Source organism: Pelodiscus sinensis, chromosome 15 (genome assembly GCF_049634645.1).
Source record: "Pelodiscus sinensis isolate JC-2024 chromosome 15, ASM4963464v1, whole genome shotgun sequence".
Lineage (NCBI taxonomy): Eukaryota > Metazoa > Chordata > Testudines > Trionychidae > Pelodiscus > Pelodiscus sinensis.
Window position 1 is genome coordinate 25,950,793 of NC_134725.1, and position 27,809 is coordinate 25,978,601.

The following is a 27,809-nucleotide window of genomic DNA, read 5'->3' on the forward strand; positions in this document are numbered from 1 at the left end:
ATATCCTGGCAGATTCTGATTCTTCACATGGAGATAACCACTACAGACCGTCTTCACTGTAAGTCTAAAAAACTTGGACTTATAGTGAAACAACTTAAAGCAGAGAACTTTTTTCCTGTGGCTGACTTCCATTTGCACATATTGGTTGCGGGGGAGAGGGGACGGAGGAGGGAAGGGGCGTGGTGTGGGTGTACAACTTAAGAACAGGGAATGGGATGACTTATAACACATCAGTTGCTACAAGCGTCAACAACTTTAGTGCAGAATGGATGTATACCAGGGTGACTTATAGTTGGGATGCCCTAAATAACTCTTTCTCTGAGTCTTAAGCCAACTTGGGATCCAGACCCACACTGGCTGTTGAAGCCCTCTTGTTTTCATGTAATGAATTTGGCCTGTGAGTAGCATTTTAGCCCCATTTACGTGTACTTCAAATCTGGATGTGGGGAATGAAATAGCTGTTTATAGTCTATCATAGGTCCAAAACAATCAAAATGAATAGAACCAATACTACAACCCTTTACTTGTGTGTGAGTAATCCTACTGAAGTTAATGGGGATACCTACATGGATTCCATAACCATTACTGACCAATATGCTAGAATCCAAAGTATGGGACTGATTCCTATGATATGCTGAGCAATATTTGTTATGAGATATTGAGCTCCTTCAAATTCCATGCAGACTGTGGTCCTTGTGACTCTTCAATGTAGCTTTGCTTCAGAAGACACCTATTGCATATGATGCACTAGTCATGCCCTTGCCACTTCTTTGACTCAGTAACCACACCTTTTTTCCAGTTGCACTCTGCAAACCTTTAGGTCACTTGCACAGTTGCATGCTCCCCTTGTAGGGAGTCTCTGCTATATACACATTTCTATGGCGTTTCTGCTCCCTTTCAGATCTTGTGCATTCATAGAGTATGTCTGCACTTTGAGCTGGAGATGAAACTTCCAGTGGGCTTCATGAAGTTGATGGATTTCCACTTCATATGGCTAAATGCAGTGCCTTGCATGGTTAAAAAGTCTCAAAAGGAGTAGTTGTGTTAGTCTGTAATTTTAAAAATGAGCAATCCTGTGGCACCTGAGATGTATATCATGAGCTTTCATGGGTAAAACATACTTCATCAGATGAGTTCCAAATTAGTTTTACACAAAACAAATGCTCAGTGGTCTGAATTCTGCTCCTGTTGTCCCAGCATAAATCCAGAGTAGATCTACTAGCTTCACTACAGTTAGATGAGATTTACACTAGTATACTTGGGAGCAGGATCTAGTTAGGCTTGGTTTACACATGTAGCTTGTTTTGGAATATCTACATTGCTCAGGGTATGGAAAATCCACATCTCTGAGTGACACTTATACTGAGCTAACTCCCAGGGCTATAAGCTTCTCCCTCTTCCCTTTCTGAGAGGCAGTAGCTATCTATGCCAATGGGAGGAGCCCTCCCATTGGCACAGCTCAGGTAGTGTCTTCACTGAAGCACTACAATGGCACTGCATTTTAAGTGTAGATAAACCCTTAGATGCTTTCAGTGGAAGCTTTTACTGTGCAAAGATTTGAGTAAAAATTAAGGTTCCAAGCCTGCAAATGGTCAAGCATGAACATAACTTTACTTGTATAAATAGCCCCATTTGAATTCATAGGTGCTACCCCCTAATTCTGAGCCTCTCTTCAAAGCTGGAGACCCGTTCCTGCATCCCAAACCCACATGCCTAGCCCCATGCCACAGCCTGCACCCCTAGTCAGAGCCCTTACACCCCAACCCTCTGTTCCAGCCCTGCTCCATTCTAGAGTCCACACCCTAGCTAGAGCCCTCACTCTCCTGCACCCCAACTATCTGTCCCAGCCCTGAGCCTCTCAACCCCAGACCTAATAAAGGGTCCACACCTCAGTGGGAGCCCTGATTCTCCTGCACCCCAACCCTCTTCCCCAGACCTTGACTTCCTCCAACACTCAGAACCCTTCACCCCACCCTCAGCACATTAATTTTATTATGTGCACCAATGTGAAGATGATGTATCTCACATCATCTCCGTAATGCACATCACCTAAAAAATGGTGCAAATAAATAAAATTCATTCTGCTCAGGGATGGAAAAAATTAGAGGTAACACTGGTCCTCAGCCCCAAATTAGGATCTTGGCTTTCTGTACAATACATGGGGAGAGTTAGGTATCTAAGAATGGAATTCACAGAATGCAGCAAACTGAGCAAGAAACCACTTAAGTTAGCCGCTAAGAAATGCTGAGGAGAAAGGTGTGTAGACTTAGGCTATATCTACACTTCAGCATCTTTCTGGGAAAATGGCCATTTTTCCAGAAAAACAATACTTGCATCCACACTGCTATTTAGTTTTTTTGACAGAAAGCTGATAGAACAGAGGGGTTTGTCCAATGGCGGTAAACCTCTTTCTATGAGGAAGAAGCCTTTTTCAGAAAAAGGCATCTGTGGAGACAGAAGAGGGAGTTCTTTTGAAAGAAGAGGCCTCTAGGAAAAAACACAGGTGCTCTGCTTGGCCACACCATCCAAACTAATCACAACTTTATAGTTCCTGTCTCTTGGCAACTCTTTAAAGCTGCAGTATCCGGAACAAGCCTTGTGGCAGAAAGCCGGCCCAGAGAGCTGCACCTCAATTTGCAGCTGCCACTGCCACACAAAATTGAAACAATGGCCCAGCCTAAACCCCGAGATCCACTGGCCCTCACAGGAAGCACCACCAGGGCTCCCAGGACCTAGCCAGGGGCACCAAACATCATATACTGTCTTGGTCCAGGTTGGAGATTCTGTCCCTCCTGGAGCTGTGGGGTGAGGAGGAGACCTTGCAGTATCTCTACACCCTGAGGCAAAATGCCAACATCTACGGACAGATGGCCAAGTCTCTGGCCACAATGGGCCATCCCACCTCCATCCCCCGCACATTAAAACAGGTCTGGAGCAAGGTAAAAGAGCTCCGGCAGGGCTACTCCAGAAGCAGGGAGCAAAGCTCTTGCTCTGGGTCAGGACCTCACTCCTGCCCTAGTACAAGGAGCTCCTCCAAATCTTGGGAGGTGGTGAAGCCCCTGTGGTGGAGGACTCAGAGGTAGAAATGTCCATCATTGCCCGCCTGGAGGTCCCTGCCAAGGAGGAGGAGGACGACGAGCTGCAGGAGGAGGAGGACACGGCTAGCATGGTCACCATCACCCTCAAGCTGGTACCCCAGAGCTTAGAGATCTCCCAGGCCTCCTCTGAGGGTGGAGAGGGATCTTCAGGTGAGTGCTGTCAGTTTCTGACAGACACAGGGCGGGGGAGGTGGGCGCAGAGGGGATGAGGTGTGATGGTCGCTCAGCCTGGACAGTGTGCTGCAGTCGGTGCATGTGGAAGCATGTGCTGCGCCAGTCTGTGCCATGCGGCCCCAGAGCACCCCCAGGCTACTGCTCATAGCTTCTGGGATGGCCACTCACACATCTAACCCCGGGGGGGTGGGGATACCCACATGTCTGACCCCACCACAAACCACCACTGGAAGCAGGCTGGGCACAAGGGCGTTCGCATGACCCCACACAGACTGAAGAGTGCCACACATAGCATACGGTCATGCCTGCCCGTGCAAGACACCACCCGCTCCCATACACAGTGCTGCCAAGCACAGGTGTCTGGGCGGGTCCCATGGAAGGAAAGGCTGCTTCAGCCCCCTCTCCTGCCCATGGGATCCCAGGGTGGCCAGACACTTCCCTTGCTTGCTTGTCCATGGGATGGGGGCAGAAGGAGGAGAGATTAGGAAGCATGGTCCCCTAGGCACCTCGGGGCCCTCATGAGGCAGGGCCCACTGTGTAGGCTACACATGGCATTGCTCCTGGGACCTCCCATCTGTTGTTCGCAGTTCACAGAGGAGGGCACAGCCTCAGGGATAGTGTCTGCAAGAATGACTGACCACCTCTCCCTCTTTTCCTCCACAGCCAGACCAGCCATCGCTGAGGGACCATCAGAACTGAGGCAGCCGCCCGACCCTGGGGGAGCCGCAGGTGCAGGAGGGTCCACGAGGATTTCATGAGACAACACGTGGCCTTCCTCCATGACATGCATCAAACCCTGACCCAGAAGATCTGGGATGATGCCCAGTAAGAACCTGCATGTGGAACCAGCTTGTGCAGCAGAGTGACAACATGTGTGCAACCATCCAAGAAATGATGGCACACCTGGCTCCTGTCCCTGCGCCTGCCCCCCAGCTTCACCTGCTATGCCTCTGCCCCTTCCCCTACCCCTCAAACTATGCCTATGACCCCTCCCCATGCTCCCTGCCATACCTGACCCTGCTCCAGCTCCTCCACCCCTCGTTGTCCCAGGCCCTACCCACCCCTGAGGTTGCCAAGGTCCCCGGACCTGAGGCAGCACTTCTAGCCATACTATGTGTCACTCCCTGCCCTGAGCCCCCCCCCTCTCCCCATCCAGGTTCTCAGCTCCCCCCCTCCCTCCCTAGTTACTTTTTGGGGGTGGGGGAGAAACAAAGGTTTTGTTTTCCAACCCAAAACTGGTGTGTTTACTGAGAGTAGAGGGAAGGGGGGATGGGAGGGGTTGTTGTGGGAAAGGCATAGGGGTTCAAGGCACAGACCTCCTAGTGGGGAGGCCCTGGGGAGAGAAACTCTCTCTTTCAGCCTCCCAGATGAACATCCCCAACTTGAAAGTCACGCTGGGGGAAGAATGTCCCAGCCTCCAGCTTCTGGTACAGGCTGGAGTTTCTGAAAATGCAGGCATCGTGTGCCCTGACTGACCACGGTGGTTAACCAGGGCCTACAGCACCATGGAGAAATAGCCCTTTCAGTTGATGTATTGGGCGGCTCGATGATGTGGAACGTGGATTGGAACGTGGGTTCCATCAATGGCTCCCCCACAGCTGGGGAACCCCAGACTGGCAAACCCTGTGATGATCAGGTCCAGGTCTCCCAGGCAGATAACCCTGCGCAGCAGGATAGAGTTGATGGCATTCACCATCTGCAGAAGGAGATAAAGAAACACACAAAACAGAATGAGAGGGAGTGCCCGAGCCCTTGGGAGGTTCCCACCCTCCCCCTTCAAACACTCCGGAAGCCACATCCTATGAGCCAGGGGGGCACAGCAGGGCTTTGTGAGGGCAGGATGGCAGAACCTCCCAGGGATTGGGCTTTCCCTCCACCCCCAGCCCACCCCCACATCCTCACCCCCCTTTCCTAGGTTCCCCTGTCCAGGACTTCCCTCCCCTGCAGGGACTGCAGCCTGAGAGTGCCTTGCCTCCATGAGGAGGGGCCCAGTGGTGGACTTTCCCACACAAAACTGGTTACCCACTGTCCCGTAGCTGTCTGGGTGGTGAGTTTCCAGATGGCGATAGTGACCTGTTTCTCCAGGGAGATTGCAGGCTGTATCTGGGTGTCCCACCATCAGAGGGCAGAGGTGAACCAGGCACACAGTCCCATAACAGTGGCCTTCCACATGCGGAAGTTTTGGAGCCACTTCTGGTCATCCCACCACACCATCACCGTCCAGTCCCACCAGTTTGAAATGGTCTCCAGCCTCCAGAATCTTCTCTGTACAATGGGGTGCATTTGCCAGAGCCATGCTCCTGCATCCAGGCAGAGGATCTCACTCATGAGCTTGGAACATGAATACAGTCTGCACAAACTGCTACAGAAGCTGCAGCATGTTAGTGTGGGGCCATTGCATGCCCAGAGACAGCTCTGGCTCCAGGCCAAGGAGTATGCTGTGGTGTCCAAAAGCTGGGCAACCAGAGCATTCACTGCTAAAGCTTGCTGTCCCTCAGAGAGGTAGGCAAGCACGCAGCAGAAGCAGAGAAATGGCTGTCCAGGGGGTCCCTTTAATCTCATGTCTCAGCTAGCCTTAGGCAACATCACCTGGAAGCAACTGGTGACCTAATGCCCTGCCTGAACTGGTTCTGGGTGGCCTTATATACGAAATCGTATCCAATCAGTGTGGACGCTATCTTTCGAAAAAAACATATTGCTTTTTCATTGCACTTTTGCTGTGCAGACACTCTTTTTTGAAATAAACTTTTCCGGAAGATCTCTTCCAGAAAAGCTTCTTCCAAAAGAAGATTGCAGTCTAGACATAGCCTACGCCTCATCCCAAAAAGGTAGTTAGTGGCCTAACTCCACACTAGGGGAAGTGCCCACCTCAGTTTAATGTTTACTATCGTGAACTTTATCCTAGAATTAGGGCAGACCAGATAGAAAGGTTTTAGGTGTTTTTCTTACACAAAATCAGAGAGAGAGACTTAGTCATGGTGGGACTTTAGGTTCTGATAGGATCAGATGAACACAGAATCAGAGAGAGAGAGAGAGAGGGAGAGAGAGAGATTTAGTCATGGTGGGTATGTCGGCAGAGGCATGTAGATTTGTTTGTTCAGCAAAGGCAAATGAAGCCGCGATTTAAATGATCGCGGCTTCATTTACATTTACATGGCTGCCACGCTGAGCTGACAAACGGCTGATCAGCTGTTTGTCGGCTCTCGCGCTAGTCTGGACGTTCCCCCTGTCGACATCAAAGCCCTTTGTCGGCAGCCCCGGTAAACCTCATTCCATGAGGAATAACGGGGCTGCCGACAAAGGGCTTTGATGTCGACAGGGGGAATGTCCAGACTAGCGCGCGAGCCGACAAACAGATGATCAGCCGTTTGTCGGCTCAGCGCGGCAGCCATGTAAATGTAAATGAAGCCGCGATCATTTAAATCGCAGCTTCATTTTCCTTTGCTGATCTGTCTAATCTACATGCCTCTGCCAACAGAGGCATGTAGTCTAGACAAAGCCGGTGAGACTTTAGGTTCTGATAAGGTTAGATGGACACAAAATCTGAGAAAGAGAGAGAAAGACTTGGTCATGGTGGGATTTAAGGTTCTGATAGGGTTAGATGGTGACTGAGTAGAAGTTATAAGAAGTTATGAGGGTCTCAGTGGTGCCTTAAATGTTGGGCTTAGGCACTTAAATCCCTTTGTGGATCAAGTCCTCAGTTTTTTCCTGTGCTGTATTTTATCTATTAAGAATCTGAGGCAGTCAGAGCAGAGATGCTGTTATCTGGAGCACTCCTTAGATTAAGAGTGTGATCTAAAACCCACGGAAGTTAATGAGAGTTTACTTCTGTGGTCTTTAGATTGTGACATAAGACAGGAAACGGGTGTAAAATGCAGTAATGCTGGCTCCCTTCTACAAGAACTAGTAGGTAGATTCCTCCTTCCCCATTCTGCTTCCATCCAAATCTCTTGACTTGTCCCTATATGATACATAAAATTATTTTGACCTGCTGCACTGCTCTCTGTAAATTCTCCTATTTAAGTGATCCTTTAATAATTCAATCACCAGAAGATGCCAAAAGAACATATGTTATGCAGAAAGAATTAGAAAGAGCTGATGGGAAGAAAGAGGTTCCACCAGAGGGAAAAAAAGGCTTGCTGAAATTGCAAACCATTGAATGCAAAATAATTCACTCTTGGGAATAAGGGTTAATATAGAAATACCCAGCACCATGGCATAGAGCAAGATATTGCATAAGAGACTTAGTCATAGTAACAAAATATTGTTTATGACCAAGTTAAATCATTAAACGTGTGAAAGCAAACTTTGTAGTATGCGAGATGTTTTCTCAGTCATCCTGGACTATCACCCACCCAACTGGAAAGTTGGTTTAGCTTATTTTACCCAATCCTGAGTATTATCATGGATTTTTTTCTGCAGCCCTAAATTTTTATGCTTTTACAAAATTGTAGAGTGGTAGCAAAAGTCAGAGATTCCTGTCCCCCATATTTTTTGGTCATCAAGAGCTACCATGTTGGCTTTTCTTTCAGGATAAAATCCTGCTTGTTTTTCTTGTTTGAGCCACAACAAACTAACGGGATGATTCTCCCAAATACATTAAGCAGGCTTTGGCCCTTGTATTTAAAGAGCTTCTGTGATTGGCACTTTGGGTTTCCTTTGCAGGAGTTTCCATTCCATTCAAGTGTGCAGTAAATGTGGCTCTAAGCCTTTGTTAAGAATGCGTTTTGATTCATTTAAGTTTTATGGATGTCAGTTAGAAAGACCAAGTGTTTTAAAGGTAGGATCATTTCTTTGTACTGTACTCAGTGGTCCTGAAGTTAGCAGGCTGTCAAGTTAAGGGGTGGTTTTGCAGAGTACTTTGCTGTACAAATGAAAACAACTTATATTCTTTTGGGTGTGAATGTTTCCATGTCTTTGCTTTATGCTAAGTTTGTGAAATCTTAGAACTAATTTGCATACTTGCTGGCAGCTTTGACAATGCAGCCTATGTCCTGGATTGATATGTGATCCCTCCTGAAGAAGACTGAAGCACATGATCGGGAGTGGGGATATATAGACTCCTCAGAGAGGGTAAGTTGGTGCAGATCTTACCCTCAGTGCAAGGCAGACTGCTTTAGACCGGGTCAACTGCTAAATATCCTCTTTGGGACATGAAAAAGAGACAAAAATGCCAGGAGCAGGAGGCAAATGCATCATCCACTGAGCATGACACAGGAACTGCTATGAAAATTCAGTACAGCTCTCAAGCCTCATGCTGCATTCCGCTAATGTTTGCATTAGATATATAGGAAAATAAAATCACCAATTATAAGCTCTTTGGAGCAGGAACAATCTTTTATTTTCTGTGTGTGTGCAACATCTAGTACCATGTCACCGCCCCGTCCCCCTTCGCCTCCCGCCGGGGCACTTGGCTGACTTCTGCGTCACTCAGCTGGGTTGCCACAGGGGAGCAAGCAGCCATTTGGGCTCCCCTGTGGCGACCCAGCTGAGCGGCGCAGAAGTCAGCCGAGCACCACGGTGAGAGGCGAAGGGGGGTAGGGCTGTGATGTACACAGCCTGGCCCTGCTCCCTGGCTGTTCCCTCTGGGCGGTGCTGTTGCCTCCCACCATGGTGCTTGACTGACTTCTGCGCTGCTCAGCCGGGCTGCCGTGGGGGAGCAAGCGGAGCAAGTGGTCGTTTGGGCCCCACACTCCTCATGCAGTACGGGGGTGCTGCATGGGGAGTGTGGACCTCAAACGGTCACTTGTGCCGCTTGCTCCCCCGTGGCAACCTGGCTGAGCAGCGCAGAAGTCAGCCATGCACCATGGCGGGAGGCAACAGCACCACCCAGAGGGAACAGCCAGCATTTCAGCGTTACGGAGTCACAGACATTGGGCTACTATATATATGATGGTCTGAAAGAATTACAGCCCTCAGTGGTGATACTTAATTATATATGTAAGAACATAAGAACGGCCATACTGGGTCAGACCAACGGTCCATCTAGCCCAGTATCCTGTCTGCCGACAGTGGCCAGCACCAGATGCCCCAGAGAGGGTTGACCAAAGACAATGATCAAGTGATTTGTCTCATGCCATCCTTCTCCAGCCTTTGACAAATGGAGGCCAGAGGCACCATTTCTTATCTCCTGGCTATTAGCTTTTTATGGACCTAACCTCCATGAATTTATCTAGCTCTTTTAAAAACTCTGTTATAGTCCTAGCCTTCACAGCCTCCTCTGGCAACGAGTTCCACAGATTGACTGTGCGCTATGTGAAGAAGAACTTTCTTTTATTAGTTTTAAACCTGCTACCCATTAATTTCATTTGGGCTGTGTCTACACTGGCATGAATTTCCGGAACTGCTTAAAACGGAATACAGGCAGTCCCCGGGTTACGTACAAGATAGGGACTATAGGTTTGTTCTTAAGCTGAATTTGTATGTAAGTCGGAACTGGCTCCAGATTCAGCTGCTGCTGAAACTGATCAGAGGCTTACTACAGGAAGCCCTAGGCAGAGTTGCTCTGCCCCCGGCTTCCTGGAATCAGCCGCTGATCAGTTTCAACAGCGGCTGAATCTGGACTCCTGGGACAGAACATCTGGGGCACTGCCGGGTAGGTCCCCACAGGACCAACCCGGCAGCACCCCAGCTGCTCTACCCCAGGCGTCCCGCAACAAAAGCCTGGTCTGCTGGGGGGGGGGGGCGCACTAGCTGCGCCCCCTCCCCTCCCAGCAGACCAGGGAGACCCGAGCAAAGCCGCGGAGGCACAGAGGTCCTGCCGCCTGTGTGGCTTTGCTCCTGTCTCCCTGCTGTGCTGGGGGGGAGGTCCCCCCAGCACATCAGGGAGACCCGAGCAAAGCCGCACAGGCGGCGGGACCCCGCTGCCCGTGCGGCTTTGCTCTGGGGCAAAGGAGCAAAGCTGCACGGGCAGCGGGGTCCTGCCGCCTGTGCGGCTTTGCTTGGGTCTCCGTGCTGTGCTGGGGAGTCCCCCCCAGCACACCAGGGAGACCCGGAGCAGCTTTTCTCGCCCCAGAGGACGCGGTGTCGGGACCGCTGCGCTCTGGGCGGTCCTGCCGCCCGCGAGCTCCGGGGCGAGAAAAGCCCTATTCGTAAGTGTGGATCTGACATAAGTCAGATCCGCGTAAGTCGGGGACTGCCTGTACTGTTTCGTTTTCAGTTTTTCCGGAAAAGGAGCGTCTACCTTGGCAGGCTGCTTTTCCGGAAAAGCCCTTTTTCCGGAAAAGTGTCTGTGGCCAATGTAGACGCGCTTTTCCGGAAAAGAGCCCTGATCGCCATTTTCTTGAACGGGGCTTTTTTCCGGAAAAGACTACTGGGCTGTCTACACTGGCCCTTTTCCGGAACAGAGTTCTGGAATAAGGACTTATGCCCGAGCGGGAACAGAATAGTTTTTCCGGAATAGCGGCTGATTTTGTACAGTAGAGCGTCATTGCTTTTCCGGAAATTCAAGGGCCAGTGTAGACAGCTGGCTGCTTTTCCGGAATAAGTGGCCCAGTGTAGACACAGCTTTGGTGTCCTCTAGTTCTTATATTATGGGAACAAGTAAAAAACATCTCCACATCACTCATGATTTTATATACCTCTATCATAGCCCCCCCGCAGTCTCCTCTTTTCTAAATTAAAAAGTCCCAGTCTCTTTAGCCTCTCCTGATATGGGACCCATTCCAAACCCCTAATCATTTTAGTTGCTCTTTTCTGAACCTTTTCTAATGCCAAAATATCTTTTTGAGGTGAGGAGACCACATCTGTATGATGTATTCAAGATGTGGGCATACTATAGTTTTGTATAGGGGCAGTAAGCTATTCTTTGTCTTATTTTCTATCCTTTTTTAAATAATTCCTAGCATCCTATTTGCTTTTTTGACTGCTGCTGCACACTGTGTGGATGTTTTCAGAGAACTATCCACAATAACTCCAAGATCTCTTTCCAAAGTAATCGAGTCAATCCAGTGAAAGATTGAGTCATATGAGATCTGAGTGTCTGACTTGGTGTCCATGAATGAAATGAGGAAGAGTCAAAGCCAAGAAGACTATGTTTTAAACCTCAGCCTGTTTTACTGGTTGAAATCTCATTTTTCATAAATTCACAACTGGATATTTATTGCATTCTTAGATTGAGGCATTTGGGGCCTGATCCAAAGTGCAATAGAGTCACAGATAATACCCTCACTTCCGTGGGCTTTTTATCAGGCTTTCAGTCACAATTCTGTGATCAGTGCAGAGCCAGAAACAGTTTGGATTAAGTACTTCTCCCCAGTGCAGAGAATGTTTGTAAGCTCTCACCAGCATTTTCAGTCATCTCTTTAGGCTGGTGTAGAGAGGGAGATTGGGCAATGACCCTATCACTGCATCCCCTTTGGGATGGATTGTGCTCTCAGATCACCCAGAAGGAACAGTTCCCAAACACAAGGCATATGATTGCCCTGGTCTGTGCTTGGAGCTGCATAAGGGAGTAGATTTATGTTTTGGTTTTAGTCACAAAGGAGTTTGCAAAGTTCTGGTGGCTCCCAGATATCAGGTTTCGGAGTCTCTTTGGGCCATATGCAAGGTGCAAAACACATTCGAAAAAACACATAAAAAGACACACTCTCTTAAGTCAGTGGAAAGTCTTATTGACTTCAGAGTTTGAATCAGGCCTCTGGAGGCCAAAGACTCAACACGTTGTTCCAAATTCACGCCTAGCCTAGCTCCACTGAAGCTAACATAGTTACCCCAGCCCTGAATTTGTCATAGTATTTAGTGAATCTTGCCTTTCGAGCCCAGAACTAGAGAGCCTGTCAGGCTGACATTCTAGTTTCCTTGTGGTTGAATGTGAGGCATTTGATGCTTCTGCCTGTTAAATATGGTTAGTAGACTATTTTAAAGTTCAATTTTGTTTCAATTAACTAAATGCTCTCAAAAATAATTGACAAATCCCCTTTCTTTTGAGGCAATTAAAACAACACAGTGTTTAATAAACATACAATGACATGAGTGTGTATATATCTATCCTTACAAGTGTATCTGGTTCCTTTCATTCTTCTTATTATATATTGGTTTGGATGACACCGATGATTGCCTTGAATGATTGTGCCTTATCTCAGAAACTTACACGGATCTCTCTGATTTTATCATCTCTTTAGGCATTGAGATCCTAAGCTCAGAGACATAGCTACACCATTTCTACAAGGATGGCTTGATTCCCTATGGACCAAATCTTGGCATAACTACAGAAGGCTAGTACCTAAGAAACCCAGACAACAATGGATGAGTCAGAAATGCTGCATATTAGGCTATATCTGAACTGAAATTTGTCAGATAAAAATGCTTCTGGCTAATTCATCTGGCAAGAGATTAGAAGCTAAACAAGATGAAGTCCCAACTGCTCCCCCCCTACCCCAGTTTTAAATGGTGTAATATAAACTAACTCGTAATAAAATATAACTTTTAAATAAGGAGACAAGAGTGAGTCTGTCACTCTGTTTTGTTTTAGCTTTCCCATTACAGTTAACCCCTCACTTGATAACAGCAGGCTTTAGTTTGGAATAAATGCTATAAAGTTTATGACCTGTGGCTGCAAAGATTCATCTAAAGGGTCACAAAGGGATGTGTCTATTGTCTGCTTTACCTTTGGCAGATCAGTATATGCACTTCATCCCTTTAGAATCGGAAGAGAGATTCTGCCAGGATGCCAGGCAATTAAAAATGAGGAGACAATGGGAAAAGTATTGTTTCAGCCCTTTAACTCAGAGAGAGCAAGATTATTTGCTGTAAATATATAATACGCCCACCATATTTACTACAATAGCACAAAGCAGGGTCAAACTGTATGTACTACACTGTACAGGTACAAAAAAGTAGTGTCAAATGTTAGAACCACAGTATACCAGATTAAAAACACAGAATTTAATCCAGTCATGCTCAATGAAGGAAAATTCCCACAAAAGTCAGAATTTCATTCATATTTTCTATTAAGAAAACTATCCTTTAACCAGCATTGATACAACTTAGGCAATTAAGCAGCTTCACTGCATTTTGCTAAAGAACAGCAATGACAGTCCACAACATTTTTCTGTGCACACCACTAACTTGCTGTGACAATAAGGGTAACCCCTAAATGAATCGCCAGTTCCTTTTCAGGCTTTTTTTTACATCATTTTTTTCAATGGGTTCTCAATAGTTATAGATAACTAGTGAGATACAAAGCACCTTCCATCCACATTTCCCTGGTTGTACATTGCTTGGTGTTTTGTCTTAAATAAATAACTTTGTACTTAGTCAGATTTGAGAGAGAAAGTAGGCAGAGTGGATTTAGTTTTAGCAACCCTAGACATCTGAGTCAAAGCCTGCTGAAGTCAGTGTTAGTCTTTCCATTAATGTCAGTGGGATTTGAATCAGTCCCTAGCTTCCAAAGGTCTTCCATTTTAATGATGCTACAGGACAGGCACTGTTTTCTCATGGTGAAGTTGCGGCCATGAATCACTTATGCCTTATTTGGGGAAGTGTTAATAATGTCTATACTTTGTACATGAGCAAATGAACAGGGGTGAATTTTACTCTAATTGAGTCCCTTTTGCTGAAACAAATTATGCCTGGTTCAAGTAAAGTATCTGGGATAATATATTGCATGGTATGTATTAGCCTGTCTTAGCCCTGGTCTACACTAGGGAATTATTTCAAAATAATCCCCCCTTATTTTGAAATAATAAGTGGAGTGTCCACCCTATCAAGCCCTTTATTTCAAAATAACAACCTGGTTATTTTGAAATCTGTACTCCTCCTTTCCTTGGGGAATAATGACTATTTCAAAATGGTTAGCTAATTGTGTAGCAGAAGTCAAAGTACCTAACTTGACTTCTGGAGCTATCCACACTGCAGGAAGCTGAAAGGAGAACACTCTCCCTTTACCTTCCCTTACTCCTCATGGAAGCAGACTACTGGAATGGACCAGAGTGATCCTCTCAGTTTGAATTAGTCACTAGACCTGCTAATTCAAACTCTGGAAGATTGACAGCAGCAGCTTCGATCTTATCTGTAGAGTAGACAAACGCTTAATGTCCTGAGGTTTGTCAGGAAATAAATTTAAATCTTGTACACTGAATAAGACATAAAACTATTTAAAATCTCCAGTCTTCTTGTGTAGGAGTTACAACAAACCAGGCATCTGGTGTAGAAATTATTGCTTTAAGGTAAAAGTATTTCTTTATAAACCTGTAAGGACAGGTTCTGATGGTTCTGCTCTCCTCAGGTCTCTCCCTCACTCTCCAGAAGATGATTCTGCAACATGACTCTCTAATGGAAGTTTTGCTGCTGATTCAGTGGAACCAGGATTTGGCCTTAGGATCATTTGTTGTTGTTTTAATGAGACAGTGTCCAAATTTAATAATAAAGTTCCCATTTCTGGAGGTTTATACTACTGCATAAACACACCATAACCTAAATGTTCACTGTTTTACACCTTATCTTCTCTTTTAAATTTCTGTAAATTTAACATAAAATAATAGCAAATAAATAATAGCAAATCAGAGAGGTAACATTTTACAAACACTTCATTTTGCACAGAGGTAGATAACTAAAAGAAATTTGTGTTGCCCTATGCAGGGCAATTTTATAATTTCCAGAGGTTCACAATAAATGAAACCTATTGTTTCAAAAACAAATACTATTGTTTTTTCTGGAAGCTTTACATACTCTATGCATGTTTATTCTTCCTTTCTCTCATATATTTATGTCTTTTCCTCTGTCCTTCACTTCTACATTCTTTGTTTATGTAACGCCTCTAAATGAAAGTAGTAAACTTCAATTGGTATCAGTTGATTTCAAGTTGAATTAAATGTGTATGGAAATGTAATTCAGTGGATATGTACCAAGTCAAAGATGTCTGTTCATTTTAGATATAGTTATATCCAGGGCCCGTGGCGAGTAGATTACATCCCGGAAGAGCCGGGTTTGGGTGATCTGTGCATGCACAGCACAACCTGCGCATGCACAGAACGCTGGACAGCACAGCTGGCGAGCAAGGCTAACCACGGCTTGGCAAGCCCTGGTTATACTCAGGGGCTACGTCTACACTGGCCCCTTTTCCGGAAGGGGCATGTAAATTTCACTAGTCGTCGTAGGGAAATCCGCGGGGGATTTAAATATCCCCCGCGGCATTTAAATAAAAATGTCCTCCGCTTTTTTCCGGCTTTTAAAAAAGCCGGAAAAGAGCGTCTAGACTGGCCCCGATCCTCCGGAAAAAGCGCCCTTTTCCGGAGGGTCTTATTCCTACTTCAAAGTACTTTGAAGTAGGAATAAGACCCTCCGGAAAAGGGCGCTTTTTCCGGAGGATCGGGGCCAGTCTAGACGCTCTTTTCCGGCTTTTTTAAAAGCCGGAAAAAAGCGGCGGACATTTTTATTTAAATGCCGCGGGGGATATTTAAATCCCCCGCGGATTTCCCTACGACGACTAGTGAAATTTACATGCCCCTTCCGGAAAAGGGGCCAGTGTAGACGTAGCCAGGGACTTTTTCAAAGCATTGTCTGAACCGTTTGTAAACAGCTTTTATTTTGTTCACAATGTTAAACCATATTCAACAGGTTGGACATAATAAATCTCATACTAGCAGGAGCTTACGAGCAAGTTACCTGCAGCAAAATGTCCTGCAGTCATTTTAGTGCCACAAATATATATAGACAGGGTTGTTAAACAGTCAATGCAGTATGCCTTTGTACTACTACCGGCAGAAATAAATCCATTGCCAAGGATGGGGGTACCATTGACAAAACCTGTTGTTTGTCCTTCAAGTCCTTCAGGTGTCTATCAAACCAAGCAAGACGTGAAATCATTACAAAAGTGTGCATTACACATGCATTCACATGGGTTTGTGTGTGTAGACACGTGTATGTGTATAAATACTGTAGGTGTGTATACACAAGCACATTCAGATACACATGCCCATCATATATATAGTAGCCCAGTGTCTGTGCATCTGTAACGCTGACATATATGGCTGCGCCCCCTGGCCGTGTACATCAGCGCCCGCCCCCCTTCCCCTCCCTCCGTGTTTGGCCAGCTCCACGGCCCCCCGGACACCCCCCACCCGCCAGCGCTGTTTCCCTCTCCACTTCCTCCGGGCCTCCCCCATCCTCCCCTCCAGCCCCACAGCCCCCAAACCCCCACAGCTCTGCTTACCACCCCTGTTCCGGCCAGCCCCGCCCCCTTCCCCTCCCTCCGTGGCGCACTGCGGGACCCCGGAGGGGAAGCAAGCGGCGGCAAGCGGCCCTTTGGGATCCGCGCTCCCCATGTGTGGGGAGCACGGACCCCCAAATGGCCACTTGCCACCTCGGGCCCAGCTGACTACCACTTCCGCCAGGCCCACCTGAGCTGCACTCAGGCCAGGCCCTGGGTGAGGGAGCATCGCTCAGCTGGGAGCAGCGCAGCGCACCACGGGGGAGGGGGAGGGAGGGAAAGAGGGGTGGGGTTCCACGGAGGGAAGGGAAGGGGGGGGCTTGCCGGAAGGGGGGTGGGAAGCAGAACTAGGGAGGCATGGGGGGCTGTAAAGGAGGATGGGGGGCCCCGGAGGAAGGGGGAGGGAAGCAGCACTGGTGGGGGGTGCCCAGGGGGCCGTGGGGCTGGCCGGTAGGAAGCGGGGGTGGGAAGCAGAGCTGGGGGGAGATCGAGGGCAGTGGGGCTGGACAGGAGGAGGAGGGGCGGTGCAGCCACAGGCCGCTTGCCACTGCTTGCTCCCCTGCGGGGGCCCAGCTAAGTGCCGCTCAGGTGAGCCCAGTGGGACAGGAAGGGGGCGGGGTGGTGATGTACATGGCCAGGAGGTGGGGCCATGTACGTCACTGCCCCCTTCCCCTCCCACTGTGGCACTCAGCTGAGTGCTGCACCCCTCAGCTGGGCTGCCGCGGGAGAGGGGAGGGGGGTGGTGACGTAGACAGCCCTGCCCCCGGCCATGTATGTCACTGCCCCCTTCCTCTCCTCTCCCGCGGTGGCCCGGTTGAGTGCACAACACTCAGTTTAGCCGCCATGGAGGGAGGGAAAGGGGGCGGGGCAGTGATGTACACAGCCAGGAGGTGGGGCCGTATACGTCACCGCACCCCTTCCCCTCCCACACAGCTGAGTGCTGCACCCCTCAGCCAGGCCGCCGGGGGAGCCAGCAGCGCAAGGGGCTGTTTGGGCTCCCCTGGGGTGGGAGGGGAAGAGAGGGCGGTGATGTACACGGCCCTGGTCCCAGCCGTGTATGTTACCACCCCACCCTTCTCCCTCCCGGCAGCCCGGCTGAGCAGGCAGCACTCAGCCAAGTGCCACGGTGGGGGGGAAGGGGAAGGGAGGCGGGGAGAGACGGAGGGGAGAGAGAGGCAGGAGGAGAAGGAGAAGAGAAAGGGAAAGTGAGAGGCAGGAGGGGCAGAAGAGAAAGAGACAGAGAAAGAGGCAGAAAGCGGAGGAGAGCTGAGAGAGAGGTGGGGAGGCAGTAGGAAGAGAGAGAGACAAAGAGACAGAGCGAGAGAGCTCAGGAGAGAAGACCTGAAAATCCCGTCTTATGATGGGCTAATTGGCTAGTTTTAAAAATAGTTATGCATACACAGATATTTTATTGTGTGTATATGTGCATGTGTCTGTGTAAACATACTCAAAAACACATATATATAGTTTACTTTTTAAAGTACAGTCTTGCCTTTGTATGTAGTAAGAGAATTCTGACAGTGTATTGGCACACCCACTAGGAACAAAGCTTAAACAAGCACTCTCAGCTGCCCCAGGGCATTACATAAGAATAAAAGATTAAAAAGAGTGCTCCAGGGTTGATTCACATACCCCAGGCTTAGACCAGGTGTTCTGCAATTATCTGTATTAACCTGCAGTTGGAGCAAGTTCAGAGTGAAGGTTAGCTATTCTCAACTCAACTGGTTTAAAATGTGCAGCGGGGATTTATTTTCCATTATTTATAGAGTTGATTTCTGTAGAAAAGAGGCAGGGAGTATATTCCATATATGGGATTCTTGTAACATTTAACACAGCACATGCATTGATTTTAGAGGGAGGAATCAGAAAGTGACATATAAAGATAAGATGGCATTTCTTTTGGAATCCAGTGACTTGAGGTAGGTTGTGGGAGAGAGATGGCTTTGAAAAGCAGAATGTTTAGAGGTTTTATAGAATGTGGCATTATTAAAAACTATTCCTGATTTAGAACATGAACAGATTGTGTGATCCTTTTTGAAATCTCCACAAGATCTCTTCACCTGCTTGGGGTTTTTTTTTCAAAATCTAATGCTGTCATTAAAGAAAATAAAATATTTGCTCTTTCTTCTAGGACACAGTACAGTGTCAATTTTTCATGTTCCTCCATCCCTTTACAAAACAGGAATACAAGGGAGAAACTTCCCCACAGTGCTCCTAAACTTTCTAATCTCCAAGGGTATGTCTACACTACAAAGTTAATTCGAACTAACAGCCGTTAGTTCGAATTAACTTTGATAGGCGCTACACATACAAACTGCTAGTTCAAACTTAATTTGAACTAGCGGAGCACTTAATTCGAACTAGGTAAACCTCATTTTACGAGGACTAACAACTAGTTCGAATTAAGTAGTTCAAATTAAGGGCTGTGTAGCCACTTAATTCGAACTAGTGGGAGGCTAACCCTCCCCAGCTTTCCCTGCTGGCCACTCTGGGCACAACCAGGGAAACTCGTCTGCCCCCCTCCCGGCCTCAGAACCCTTAAAGGGGCACAGACTGGCTATGGTGCCCGTGCCAGGTGCAAGCCTGCCAGCACCCAGCCAGCAGACCCTGCACCTGGCACGGGATGAGCCAGCAACTCACTGCCACCCAGCCCTTCACCTCTGCCCAGGACCAGGCTGGCAGCTCCCGGGAGCCTGCCCGGGGCCACAAGAGGCGGGCGCCCGCCTGGTCTAGTGCGGACATTGTGGACCTCATCCAGGTTTGGGGGGAAGCCTCCAACGTCCACGACCTCCGCACTAGGCACAGCAAAGTGGCCGTCTAGGGCAGGATAGCTGCCAGCCTGGCCACCAAAGGCCACATGCGAACCCAGGAGCAGGTTTGCATGAAAATCAAGGTGGTCGAGTGAGACCCCGACCCTGAGCTTAGAACATAAAAACATAAGAATGGCCGTACTGGGCCAGAACAAAGGTCCATCTAGCCCAGTAGCCAGTCTGCTGACAGCGGCCAGCACCAGGTACCCTGGAGGGGATGGACCAAAGACAACGACCAAGCCATTTGTCTCGTGCCATCCATCTCCAGCCTTCCACAAACAGAGGCCAGGGACACCATTCCTACCCCCTGGCTAATAGCACTCTATAGACCCAATCTCCATGACTTGATCTAACTTCTCTTTAAACTCTGTTATAGTTCTAGCCTTCACAGTCTCCTTCAGCAAGGAGTTCCACAGGTTGACTATTTGCTTTGTGAAGAAGAACTTTCTGTTATTAGTTTGAAGCCTGCTACCCATTCATTTCATTTGGTGTCCTCTAGTCCTTCTATTATGGGAACTAATGAAGAACTTTTCTTTATGCACCCTCTCCACACCACTCATGCTTTTATATACCTCTATCATATCCCCCCTCAGTCTCCTCTTTTCTAGGCTGAAAAGTCTCAGTCTCTTTAGCCTCTCTTCATATGGAACCTGTTCTAAACCCCTGATCAATTTAGTTGCCCTTCCCTCTCCCACCCTTTCTCTTCCCCTCTCCCACCTTCTTTTCCCAGTCTCCCCCAGTTTTGTTAAATAGAGAGTTTCTATTTTTGACCACACGTGTCCTTTATTTTGTACATCAGGAAGCGGGGCTAGGGATGGGTAAGTGGAAGGAGGTGAGGGAGGAATGGGGTACGAGCCCCCGATGAAGAGGACTGGGGTGGCTCTGTGGGCTCATCAGGGTGGAAACTCTCCTGCAGCCCCCCAATTGACCTCCCTCCCCTGGATGGCAGCCTGCAGCAAGTGCAGCCGGGCTGATGGCCGAGTGCTGTGATGTGCCGACACGTAGCAAGAGAGGCAAACCTGGTAGGAGACCAGATTGGCTTACAGGGGAAATCCTTGGTGTACTTAAGCACAAAAAGGAAGCTTACAGAAAGTGGAAACTTGGACAAATGACTAGGGAGGAGCTTAAATGTATAGTTCGAGAATGCCGGGGGGTTATCAGGAAGGCGAAAGCGCAAATGGAGTTGCGACTGGCTAAGGATGTGAAGGATAACAAGAAAGGTTTCTACAGGCATGTCAACAAGAAGAAGGTGATCAGAGAGGGTGTGCAGTCCCTAATGGATGAAGGAGGTAACCTAGTGACAGAGGATGTGGGGAAAGCTGAAGTACTCAATGCTTTCTTTGCCTCTGTATTCACGGACAAGGTCGGCTCCTGGACTTCTGTGCTAAGCGACGCAAGATGGGAAGAAGATGGACAGCCCTTGGTGGGTAAAGAACAGGTTAGGAACTATTTAGAAAAACTAAACGTACACAAATCCATGGGTCCAGACTTAATGCATCCAAGGGTACTGAAGGAGTTGGCAAATGTCATTGAGGAGCCTTTGGCCATTATCTTTGAAAAGTCGTGGAGATCGGGCGAAATCCCGGATGATTGGAAAAAGGCAAATGTAGTGCCCATCTTCAAAAAAGGGAAGAAGGACGATCCAGGGAACTATAGGCCGGTCAGTCTTACCTCGGTTCCTGGAAAAATCATGGAAGGGATCATAAAGGAGTCCATTTTGAGACACTTGAATGAGAGGAAAGTGATCAGGAATAGTCAGCATGGATTCACAAAGGGCAAGTCGTGCTTGACCAATCTGATTAGCTTCTATGATGAGGTAACTGGCTCAGTGGACATGGGAAAGTCAGTGGATGTTATATACCTTGACTTTAGCAAGGCTTTTGATACGGTCTCCCACAATATTCTTGCCAGCAAGTTAAGGGAATGCGGATTGGATAAATGGACGGTAAGATGGATAGAAAGATGGCTAGAAGGCCGGGCCCAGCGGGTAGTGATCAACGGTTCGATGTCAGGATGGAGGTCGGTTTCTAGTGGAGTGCCCCAAGGTTCGGTTCTAGGACCGGTTTTGTTCAATATCTTTATTAATGACCTGGATGAGGGGATAGATTGCACCCTCAGCAAGTTTGCAGATGACACTAAGCTAGGGGGAGAGGTAGATACGCTTAAGGGCAGAGATAGGGTCCAGAGTGACTTGGACAAATTGGAGGATTGGGCCACTAGAAATCTCATGAGATTCAACAAAGACAAGTGTAGAGTCCTGCACTTGGGACGGAAGAATCCCAAGCATAGTTACAGGCTGGGGACCAACCAGTTAAGTAGTAGTTCTGCAGAAAAGGACCTGGGGGTTACAGTGGATGAGAAGCTAGATATGAGTCAACAGTGTGCCCTTGTAGCCAAGAAAGCTAATGGCATATTAGGATGCATTAAGAGGAGCATTGCCAGCAGATCCAGAGATGTCATTATTCCCCTTTATTCGGCTTTGGTGAGGCCACATCTGGAGTACTGTGTCCAGTTCTGGGCCCCCCACTACAAAAAGGATGCGGACGCATTGGAGAGGGTCCAGCGGAGGGCAACCAAAATGATTAGGGGTCTGGAGCATATGACCTACGAGGAGAGGCTGAGGGACTTGGGTCTGTTTAGTCTGCAGAAGCGAAGAGTGAGGGGGGACTTGATAGCAGCCTTCAGCTTCCTGAAGGGAGGTTCCAAAGAGGATGGAGAGAGGCTGTTCTCAGTAGTGACAGATGGCAGAACAAGGAGCAATGGTCTCAAGTTGTGGTGCGAGAGGTCCAGATTGGATATTAGGAAAAACTATTTTACTAGGAGGGTAGTGAAGCATTGGAATGGGTTACCTAGGGAAGTAGTGGAGTCTCCATCCCTAGAGGTGTTTAAGTCTCGGCTTGACAAAGCCCTGGCCGGGTTGATTTAGATGGGATTGGTCCTGCCTAGAGCGGAGGGCTGGACTTGACGACCTTCTGAGGTCTCTTCCAGTTCTGATTCTATGATAAGGGGATGGTTGGATGAAATAACATGATCTTGGTAACTAATTGACCATTCATTTCCAGTTGGAAATAGGTCAATGGAGGGATGATAGGAGTTGCTATAGGGAACTTTCTGGGTGTCTGGCTGGTGAGTCTTGCCCACATGCTCAGGGTTTAGCTGATCGCCATATTTGGGGTCAGGAAGGAATTTTCCTCCAGGGTAGATTGGCAGAGGCCCTGGAGGTTTTTCGCCTTCCTCTGTAGCATTGGGCACAGATCACAGCTGAAGGACTCTCTGCATGTTGGGGCCTTCAAAGTATTGGAAGGCTTCAATATCTGAGACATAGGTGAGAGGATTATTCTAAGAGGGGTGGGTGAGATTCTGTGGCCTGCACTGTGCAGGGGGTCAGACTAGATGATCATAATGGTCCCTTCTGACCTTAAAGTCTATGAGTCTATGAGTCTATGAGGGCACTCCAAGACAGGACTGCTTTGCAAGCGGGGAACCCCTGAGAACTGTCTGTCCATGATGGGGGTCAGGTCCCTTTAAGCACAGCCCTCGGCTAGCCTGAGACAGCAACTCCACGCTCTAAGTCCTAATTCGATGCCCTGCCGGCACTGCTTCCGGCCATCATTTCACAAGGAGTAATGGTAGTTCGAACTAGGAAGCCTAGTTCGAACTAACTAGTTCGTGCCCCGTGTAGCCGCGCTGCACGGGGTTCGAACCAGCAGGGTTTTAAAAATGGCGGCTCCCCGCTTATGCAAATGAAGCCCGGGAAATTCAAATCCCGGGCTTCATTTGCAAGTGTGGTATGCCTACATTACCCTCCTAGTTCGAACTACGAGGGTAGTGTAGACATACCCTCAGTGAGTAGAGAAACTGAATGTTGTGGAAACGGAAAATGCTCAGAGAGTCTAAGGACTTGTCTACACAGAAATTTTTGGTTGTAAAAATATAACTCCCTCATGTGGACACTCTTATTTCAGAATAAGGTAGTGTTTTCAGTTTAGCTGTACCTGCTTCCAAAGTGGCTTTGGCTAAACCAGAAAAAAAAGCACTCTTTAATTATAGTGATTTAGATTCACATCCTATCTCTTACCAGTGTAACTTCCTCCTCCAGTCAAGACCTAAGGGCCTTGTTCTACATCATACAAGATAATCTATGGTAGAAAGAAGAACTGAATCCATATCTTTTGAGGCTAAAGGCAATACCATAACCACAAGCCCAAGCTTCCTTTTACCTGTTAGCACTTTAAATACAATTTAATGATACATTAAGCAGCACTTTGTATTTAAACTTGAGATAAATAACATTCTAAATAACTAAGCATAAATCTGCTCTTTTCCTGTTGTCTTCACAGAACCTTTCCAAATGTATCTAAAGCACACCCTTAAAATTAAAATACCTCCGTGGTTGAGTGCTCCATGCAGCCAGAATTAATTTGGAAGTTGTATATACAGAACAGAACGGCCGTTATTCCAAAATAACCATGCAAGCATCTACACAGCAACTGTGTTATTTTGAAATTATTTTGAAATAACGGGTGGCTTATTTTGGTGTTGGTAAACTTCATTGTTTAAGGAATAATGCCTTTTCTGAAATAGCTATTTCAAAATAGGAGCTGTATAGACAGAGTAGCTGCAGTTATTTCAAAATAAGGGGCCTCCATCCCTTCCCAAGGTGCCCTTTTGGCCTCTCTGTCTACACTCAATCAAACTCTATGGCTATGTCTATACTGTGCATTGTTGCACAAGAAGATATGCAAATGAGGCATGGTGATGATGGTCTGGAGAGGGGGGTGCCGGGGTTGGGGGTAGCGTGGCTGGCCCGGCCCAGGTCAGGGGGGCCTGGGGTCGGGGGCAGCATGGCTGGTCGGGGGCAGCACAGCTTGCCCCCGCCCCTCCAGAGCTTCCTCCCATCCCCCCTCTTCCTCCTGGACAACCCCGCTCCTCGATCCCCCCCCCCCAGCTCTACTTCCTGCACCTCCTTCCTCCTGGCCAGCCCTGTGGCCCCTGACCCTTCGCCAACACTGCTTCCTGCCCCCCCTTCCTCCTCGCCAGCCCACCCCACCCTGTCCAGTCCCTCTGCCCCATCCATGATCAAGTGTGTTTGTTTTTTTTGGGGGGGGTCTACCTGGTAACCCTACCAGCTGCAGCTCCACAACATGCTCAGGGACAGGGCTTCTCTCCTCCCCAAGACATCAGACTCAAAGAGAGGCTCCCAGTGCTGATTGGGCCCCATCTCCCAGTCATTCCCCCAGTGCCCCCAGGCTTCAGTCTGGCGCCCAGCCAGAAAACCAGGAAATACTAGACATTGCATGGATTTTTTTACCAGACAGAGGGCCCAAAAACCAGACTGTCCAGTAGAAAACTGGACACCTGGCACCCCATACGAATCGGACTGGGTGCAGGCACCAAGTGATGGGGAGACTGCTGGATCTTTGGGAACCAGACACTGCAGGGTGAGGGTTTGAGGCCCAAAAGGAGGCTGAGAAACCTAAGAAAGACAGAGTAGAGGGAGCACCAGAAGGGTGACAGTCAGGGTGACCCTAGAACTCTTTTACAGACCAGCTGGCGGCGTCTGGAGGAGGAGGGAAAAATAGGAAGAAGGGTCAGAGAGGGGATTGTGCTGAGGGGAGGGGGATCAGGTCAGGAGACAGGGGAAGATACCAAGGGAAAGGGTGGAGGAGAGAGACAAATGCCAGGGGGCTAAGTGGAGACAATGAGGAAAAGGGCAGGAGGGAAAGTGTCAGTGAGAGGGAGGACAGGATGATGCTAGGAGAAGGGAAGGGCTTTGGGGACTAGAGGGGAGAAGGCGAGGTGCTGGGAGAAGGCTTGGAAGAAGGGGTGAGCGTGAGGAAGGCAGGGATGGAGCAAGGCATGTGTGAGGGCATAGAGGGGCATGAGAGGAACGGGGGCAGAGGGTGGTGAGGGAGTGGATATCAGGGATAAAGAGGGCAAAGGGGGCAAGGGCAGAGGGAAGGGGGAGGCACCAGGAGGGTGCAGGGGTAAGGGAAGGTGCAGGTGCCAGGGGATTCTGGGGTGAAGCAGAAGGGCAGACACCGGCAGGGGAGGGACCAGCACCAGAGGAGAGAGGCAGGGCAGGTGTGTAGAGGAAGGTGTTAGGAAAGGGGATGAGGAGGGGTAGCTCACATGATCAGAGTGGGGCTACTGGAGGAGTGGGCACAGGGGGGAGAGAAGGGCTGGTGGAGGGGGGCAGGTCTCAGGAGGGCTGAGGGCAGTGAGAAGGGCAGGAGTCAGGACAGCAGAGGTGGGTGAGGGGTTGGGGGGGGCAGCAGGCACCAGGGAGCTGATGGAGCAAGGGAAGGAGACAGGGCAACAGAGGAGAAAGGTAGAGGTTTCTAAGGGTACGTCTACACTACAGCGCTAGTTCGAACTAACTTAGTTCGAATTAGTTAATTCGAACTAAGCTAGTTCGAACTAACGCATCTAGAACTAAAAACTAGTTCGAACTAGCGTTTTGCTAGTTCGAACTAGCAAGTCCACATTGAGTAGACTCTGAACAGGGCTTAAGGATGGCCGGAAGCAGTGCCGGCAGGGCATAAAAGGAGGACTTAGAGCATGGAGATGCTGTCTCAGGCTAGCCGAGGGCTGCGCTTAAAGGGTCCCGACCCCCACCCCGGACACACAGTTCTAAGGGGTGCCCCACTTGCAAAGAAGTTCTGGCTTGGAGTGCCCTGAGTGCCCACACTGGGCACATCACACCACTCGGCCATCAGCCCGGCTGCACTTGCCGCAGGCTGCCATCTGGGGAAAGGGAGTAATTGGGGGGCTGCAGGAGAGCTTCCACCCCCAGAAGCCCGCAGAGCCAGCCCAGTCCTCCCCATCGGGGGCTCGTACCCCATTCCTCCCTCACCTCCTTCCACTTACCCTTCCCTAGCCCCCCTTCTTATTGATGTACAAAATAAAGATAACGGTTCTTCCAACATTGACTCTGTCTTTATTGAAAAAAACTAGGGGAGACTGGGAAAAGGAGGTGGGAGAGGGGAAGAGAAAGGCTGGGAGAAGGGAGGGCAACTAACATGATCAGGGGTTGGGAACAGGTCCCAAATGAAGAAAGGCTACAGAGACTGGGACTGTTCAGCTTAGAAAAGAGGAGACGGAGGGGGGACAGGATAGAGGTCTCTAAAAGCAGGGGTTGGGTGGAGAGGGTGCATTCAGAAAAGTTCTTCATGAGTTCCCATAAAGAAGGACTAGAGGACACCAAAGGAAAGGAATGGGTAGCAGGCTTCAAACTAGTAAGAGAAAGTTGTTCTTCCCAAAGCAATTAGTTAACCTGTGGAACTCCTTGCTGCAGGAGGCTGTGAAGGCTACAACTAGAACAGAGTTGAAAGGGAAGTGAGATAAAGTGATGGAGGATGGGTCCATGGAATAGTCTTAGCCAGGGGGTAGGAGTGGTGTCCCTGCCCAAAGTTTGTGGAAGGCTGGAGAGGGATGGCACGAGACAAATGGCTTGGTCACTGTCTTTGGGCCATCCCCTCCAGGGTCCCTAGGGTTGGCCGCTGTCGGAAGACAGGCTACTGGGCTAGATGGACCTTTGGTCTGACCCAGGACGGCCATTGTAAGCTCAGGGCTCAGGGTCTGGGGTCTTAGTGGACCCCCTTGATTTTCATGCACACCTGGTCCTGGGTGGCCAGGCTGGCAGCTCTCCTGCCCTAGCCGGCCACTTTCCTGTGCCTAGTGCAGAGATCGTGGACGAGGTCCACGATGTCCGCACTAGCCCAGGAAGGTGCCCGCCTCTTGCGGTCCAGGGTAAGCTCCCGGGAGCCGCCAGCCTGGTCCCGGCAAGGGGGGGTGGGCTGGGGGGCATCGGATGGGTGGCTCTGTGCCGTGCCAGGTGCAGGGTCTGCTAGCTGGGTGCTGGCAGGCTTGCACCTGGCACGGGCACCGTATCCAGCCCGTGCCCCTTTAAGGGGTCCGGGGCCGGGAGGGGGGCATAGAGTTTCCCTGGTGTTGGCCAGAGTGGCCACCAGGGAAACCTAGGGAGGGCTAGCCTCCCACTAGTTCGAACTAAAGGGCTACACAGCCCTTAGTTCGAACTAGCTAGTTCGAACTAGGCGTTAGTCCTCGTAAAATGAGGTTTACCTAGTTCGAACTAAGCGCTCCGCTAGTTCGATTCAAATTCGAACTAGCGGAGCGCTAGTGTAGCACCTATTAAAGTTAGTTCGAACTAACGTCCGTTAGTTCGAACTAACTTTGTAGTGTAGACATACCCTAAGATACTTACTAATAACTTGGGTGCCACAGTGGCACATCCAAACAAGCCACAAACTCAGTACTGGTTCACAACACACAATTTGTTGTGCTCATGGGAGAAACCTTTTAGAAGGGACACTTCCCCCAGCCTCTCTACCCCCCAAGTTAATGTCACACACATTGGGTTAATGCAATTGCAGGATAGTTGCATGAGGGGGGGGAGGGTTTGGTGAGGGCCAAACTAATCCCTATTGGTAAGAGGATGGTGGGAAAAGTCCTTGGGGGACTCATATGACACCTTTTATATCTGGTTGTGTGTCCATATTGCCCTGAAAGTATTACCTCCAGAGGCATGGCTAATGGGGGTCAGGGAGTGGTGTG